This window comes from Pleurodeles waltl, chromosome 12 (genome assembly GCF_031143425.1).
Source record: "Pleurodeles waltl isolate 20211129_DDA chromosome 12, aPleWal1.hap1.20221129, whole genome shotgun sequence".
In the NCBI taxonomy this organism is placed as follows: Eukaryota; Metazoa; Chordata; class Amphibia; order Caudata; family Salamandridae; genus Pleurodeles; species Pleurodeles waltl.
In genome coordinates this window covers 115475077-115481368 of record NC_090451.1, presented here as the reverse complement: position 1 = coordinate 115481368, position 6292 = coordinate 115475077, and the positions used below count along the sequence as shown (strand labels likewise).

At 41.5% G+C, this 6292-nt stretch overlaps 2 non-coding genes across 2 annotated transcripts; one reads left to right on the top strand and one right to left on the bottom strand.

Annotated features, from left to right (window-relative positions):
• Positions 1–4405: 4405 nt before the first annotated feature.
• Positions 4406–4479, bottom strand: TRNAT-AGU (transfer RNA threonine (anticodon AGU)). The gene has a single exon. It is a non-coding gene; the product is annotated as a tRNA-Thr (tRNA).
• Positions 4480–5172: 693 nt separating this feature from the next.
• On the top strand, positions 5173–5254 carry TRNAL-AAG (transfer RNA leucine (anticodon AAG)). Its single transcript has one exon. It is a non-coding gene; the product is annotated as a tRNA-Leu (tRNA).
• The last annotated feature ends 1038 nt before the right edge of the window (positions 5255–6292 follow it).

The window sequence follows — 6292 nt, the reverse complement described above, 5'->3', positions numbered from 1 at the left end:
GCACTGCTCTGCTGTTACACATTTTCTATGTTTGAGGGAAGCTTGCAGTGCTGCTGCCTGTGCAATACCTGATCTATACATAAGGATATCTCGCACTGTAGCTGTCTGGACCGTATTTGATCCTTGTAAGAGGGAAGCTCGCACTGCTTCTGCCCTGTTGTACCAGCATTATCTCTGTCAATCACAAGCTAACACTATGGCTTTTGTCAATATTTGCTGACATTGCTGTTCATGAAAAAGAGCAAAATTAGATAAAAAGTCTTACATCTTGACCTACCACTAGCAAGACACTTCTCTGGCCTCTGACACGTAGAGGGCGCTTGGGTAGATGCCTGTAAAGGAAGATGTGTCCAGTGGCTATGATACTGGGAGGATCCTGACTATTACTATCTTACTTCCCTGTTCATCAGTACTCTCATCTCCATAAATTAGGAGCACCTGGGAGAAGCCTGGGAACCAGTATTAAGAATTCTGTAAAACAAACATTGGCAAAGCCAGCAGGTCTCAATGTCTAAAGGCCAGGCTACTGAATTTGCTAAGCCCACAAAGTGCCAAGCAAAGAATAAACGTGGTACTGAATAGTTAAAAGTATATTTGTAGTAATACTTATCCATCCATTGATGTGCATTCGAAGAATGCTGGGAAAGTGATATAGTATTTTAGAACAAAAGACCTTTTCTTTGTGACAGGGGGACGTGTTTAGATGTGCGTTTAGAAATACGGACTTGGTGTAATATTTAATCATTTAGGTAATTAGAAAAATATGCTGCACAGCAATCTAAGTGGCCACATCTTCAGCTGTGTCTGTTTCTTCGCCGACAAGGTGGTAGCCCCACCTGGATCTATCCCTTCTTTTCAGCAGTGGGTCGATGTGTTTATAAAATAACCTGTTTTTTTCTTCATTTAAAATTACAGTCATGAAGTGCTACAGTGCGGCCGCCCTCTGCCATCCAGATGCAGGCGTCTTCTTCTTACGCACTGAGTGTAATATGTAAGCCCACACCTGCTCGACTAGTTGCAATGACCGTCGCAGAGCCATGCCACAGGCCAGACTGCGGCCTAGCCTTTTATAGTTCTGCATTTGGACAGCTGGCAATATATGTTTTTTCACTAAACCGTTGAAATCTAATAGAGCATAGCTTAGGGTGACCAGACGTCCCGGATTTCCCTGGACAGTCCCGGTTTTTAGAGGACTGTCAGGGTGTCCCACCGCTTCTCTTAATTTTAAACAAATGTCCCGGTTTTTGGGACAAAGTTCAGATTATCTAGGGAAGCATAAATTCAAGGTATGTTCTCCTTTAACAGACACCTACAAAGTATGCAATAATTAAAGTAATTTATTTGTTACTGTCAGGCAACACAGTCCCCTGTCTGGTCCCAGCAGAGAGACGGAGTGGGGAGCAGAGAGAGGTGGGTGGGGGTGGGTTGGGGCTGCAGGGTGGGAGGTCAAGCCATAGCTAATTGTGTGTGTGTGTGAGTGTGTGTGTGTAAACACATGTATAGGCACACATTCACAAAGCTGTGCAAAAAAAAGGGACATACCAGATATAAAAGTGAGTGTAAAGGAGTTAATCCTTCTTTTATGTCTGACCTGTCCTGGTTTTTGCTCCTCAAAATCTGGTCACCCTAGCATAGCTTGCATTTTTGTTATCTGGTTAGTTACGGGTGCACGTTTCCCTGCTAGAAAAGAGGCCTGTGTGCCCCCAGTGCAGGTGTACAGTGCTGTGGTTGCGCTGAAAGAAGCAGATGCTTGCAGGTCTTATTTTGGAAAAAGTCGCTTTCATGAGCGGTGTCTAGCCTTAGTCTGTGTAAATCACCAAAACAGAGCCTTCGCTATGTCCATACACTGCAGGGCTGTTGTGCATACATTATACACATCCAATGCTTAATTTGTACCTGTGATTGACGGTGCCCACAACCTGCAGTAATGCTTGGCGACAAGCAACATCTGCATGAATTAAAGTAAAAAAATATACTTATTTTTCTCCCTGAACTGCCGTGAAAAGACGCACTGTTAGGAAATCATCTGAGGCTGTCATGCTGACATTGCCGGGCGATCAAGTACTTCCATCTGTAGGCACCATCAATTTTTTTAACAATCAAAAGCACTGCTGTCGTTAAGCCATGATGGCGACCAGCATGTCCCGTTTCTGACTTGGCACATTGAGTCTCGCCACTGGCTGAATTAAATGCTGTACTTTAAGCAGAGGCATAGAGGTGTAATTGATTGCACTTTGCATTGGGAAGGTTTAGCAAAACAATATTCTTGCAAAATCAATGTTGGCTACTTAAAACAAATCACTCAGTTGCTCAATTGGTCCTTCGCTCGGCCTGTCAATCATGCGTTTAGTCACTTAGGGCCAGATGTCTGAAAAATGCCTTTTGCGAATCGGAAATAACGATTTTTAAGAAATCACCATTTCTGATTCACAAAATGCAATATATCATATTTGCGATCCGGTAATAGCGATTTCTTAAAAATCAGAAATGCTATTACCGAATCGCAAATTGCGATACAGCCCCCATTCCCATCTATGGGCCTGTCGGCCCATATTTGCGAATATTTTGCATGTCGCAAATTTCGAATTCCTAACTGGAATTCGCAATTTTGGGAAATGCAAAGTCCAGGGTGCTGGGGGCCTAAGGCCCCCTCTGCTGCACCCCAAAACATTTTTTAACAACATGGAAGGTGCACACATGCCAAAAAGGCATGTGTGCTTTACATGTAAATTTTAAAAATGCATTTTAAATGCATTTTTAAAATTTGCACACGGTTACGACCAATTTGAACTTGGTGGTAATAGCGATTCCTTAATGCCCAATTCGCATTAAGGAATTGTTTCATACATGTGCTTTTGAAATCGCAAATAAGGATTCCTTATTTGCGATTTCTTATTTAGAGAGTTGCAATTTGCGACTTTCTAAACAGGGTCGCAATTTTAAGGAATCGCTATTTTAGCGATTCCTTAAAATTGCTTTCAGAATGCCTTTGGTACATTCTAAAAGGGCTTTTTGCATTTGCAAACGGGCATTCTCACTGTTTGCGAACGCAAAAAGCTTTGATACATCTGGCCCCTAGTCATTCGCCAAGCAGATTCACCCTCAGCGCACAGTACTAAGCTGCCTTCGCCATCTGTTTCTGACTCCCGCTCCTAGGCAGTCACCAAAAAAGACTTGAATTGCAGCTTGCTTTGCATCATGTGAGAGATGTCTGAGCCACTGCACTTGCCCGGTACAGCACTTCCAGCTTCGGCTGACCTGCGTAGACAGGGTACTTCAGGAGGGAGGGGCAAGAGAGGAGCTGAGGCAGAGAGCGCTGGGAATGTGCTTCCTTCATTCACAGTACAGACGCACACAGAGACACACTCCCAGGCAAACAACAACAACCATTTGCAATGCAATGGGTCTCGCGTTTGCTCGAGTTAGAGTTATTATCGCTGTAAATTCCTAACTGGACTCTTCTTGCCACACAAACTGAAAATAAAAAGCAAAACAGTTGACATAAGCGAGCTGATTCAAAGCGCCGTCGTGAGCGCGAAGCAGAGAGACAAAAGGAAAAAGAAGTTTGCTTGCAGTCAAATTATTGGCAAAATTGCAATTACATTTGGAATAGGATCTGCTGAATTTGTAGTTTTTTTTCAGAATGAACATGTGTTTTTGTTTTTTTCACATTGGGATTCCTTAAACCTAGCTGTTGCTTTTAAAAACTCAAGACAACTAAAGAAAGATACATCAACAGGTACTTGATTGTTTGGTTTTGTTCACATAACGTTGCGCTTATTTTGCCCAGCCTTGCCAGTTTGAAGTCATGCGTCATTTGGTATTATGTTCCTGAAAAATTCCTGGGGCTCAGGTGAAAAGAGTTGTGACTAACTATTGCATGAGAAGTAAACATAAATGTTTTGTACACAAATATATTGACAAGTTCCTGAAAATATATATATTTTTCTCTTTAAAAAGACCATGAAAACAAACTTTGAAGACGCCATGGATGTTGTGTCGGCTGCCAGACTTTGGGCTTTGGCTTTTTTCATGGTTTTTGCAAAACGTTATTTTTGGGGAAGCTTCGGGGCCCTGGTCAATCAAAAAGCAGTAGAAAAAAAGCAACAATATTTTTGTGACGTCAAAAAGCACACATTTCCATAGAAGTCCTCGGTACCGAATGGATCTACTTTGTGTGCAGTGGAACTTGTGAAATGAGAGACTATTGTCAACAACGAGTGAACATATTGGCTGTTGTGGGCCGAGCATCGCCCCACGCTGCATGCAGTAATGGGCGGTAGAAAAGATAGAATGATACAATAAGTAAGCAATGGATAAGGAGGGATGCCTTAAAACACATCTAAGGCCAGTAAACTCGAAAAGTCTTGGCCAATGCCAGGCGTGGAAGAAAAAAAAAAAAGTAAGGCACTGCTGAGATTCGAACTCAGGATCTCCTGTTTACTAGACAGGCGCTTTAACCAACTAAGCCACAGCGCCACCTGTATCATACAGTTTCATAAGTGGTCTCTGTAGTGATGTTGGTTGCAGCACATATACAAACTAGTCATATGAGGCTGTGAGAAACGTTTATGTTTTAATGCCAACAAAAGCGTTCAGGAAAAGATTTGAATGACGAACAGAAGTGCTGCAAAACGTGCCTTCAAAATGTGCTAAAAATCATACGAGAATACACGTACGATTATGATAAACTGTCTTGTAAGCAAAGTGAAGATTGTATACATGTCTTGTAAGCAAAGTGAAGATTGTATACACAACGTACAAAAGGCAAAAGTTAAATAGATATGTATTACATTAGAGCTACCTTCAAAGAAGTTGTTGTCCTGTTTCTTATCTGAAAAAAACATTGTTATGTTTCCTCCTGCACACAAACAGTAATGGTTACATATTGCTCCATGGTGAAACTGTAAATATATGTGTACTCCCAAAAACGCTACACAAATAGGGTTGTAGGGAGGCCTCTCATGCGTTTGTAGGGCGTCCACGTTGAATTGTAAAAAAACTGTGGTTTTATACAGCGCTTCATTGAAATTCTTCGGAAATAAGGGCGGGCAACTATGCATTACAAGATGGATACTTGCACGCCCTGTCGCAACGTCACCAAATATCAGTCACGTCAACACCTCCCTCCTTTAGACTGTATTAAAGCAATAGGACAACTGTTGTTAAGGCGGTAGCGTGGCCGAGCGGTCTAAGGCGCTGGATTAAGGCTCCAGTCTCTTCGGAGGCGTGGGTTCGAATCCCACCGCTGCCAAGAGAATTTTTTTTTCCCTTTGCAAAATATTTATTTGGAAACTTAAACTATTAGGGTCTAGACTCGTTTCATCAGGAAGCGTTACGAAAATATTGCTATTATTATTTACAAAGGCACGAACAAATCTCGGTTTGGCGTGTAGATTTAAAGACATCTAAGGAAACAGAATGATCCCTAGACAGGTTAGGTCAAGTCGAAGGTTATTTTCACAGTTACTAAATAACGTAACACAGAAAGTCATGAGGCTGAAGTTGTGTTTTTTTATCTAATCAGAAGCGAGGTTTAAATACGAAGCAGACAATGGAGATTTTCTTAGCTTTAGTGAAGGAAAGTCTTGATTTTATTAAAACACAGAGGCGAGTATTATGCTTATCTTCTCTTGCTTTAATTCAAATAGCAGCCAAGAAACTACAAATCCCAGCAGACCCCGCTGGGAAACTACAATAACGAATATGTCATACATTATGTCATAGAGTATGTAACCAATCAGATGCACAGAGGGGTATAAACATATTGGCTGATAGCAACAAGTCCTCTTTTCTTGTAGAGCAGTTAAGATAGTCTGAATAAAGGTATTATCAACAACAAAATAATACATGCCAATATGAATGAAAATAGAGCCTCCAAACGATAGACAACATGAATAGTCTTTTGATCCAAATTGGGAATGAAGAGGTCTTGGAATAGAGTCGTTTCATGAGTCGGAGAAGATGCCGCTTGCGGAGTATCCTGGTAGGATGAAGGCAGGATCTTAAGTTGACTGGTTGGTAGTGGAAGTTGTACCTAATGAGAATAAAGGGAGGGTTAATAATGGACCCAAAGCGGTGGGATAATACTCGCCTCCGTGTTTTAATAAAATCAAGACTTTCCTTCACTAAAGCTAAGAAAATCTCCATTTTATTACAAGCACGGAGGCTCCTATTATGCTTAGTTCAAAGCATAGAAATTATTGAATTAGCTACATGGGATACAGGCTTGCAATAAAAGGTTCTAAAAGTTGAGACATTTGACCAATCAGCGGACTTGAGGATGTCCCCT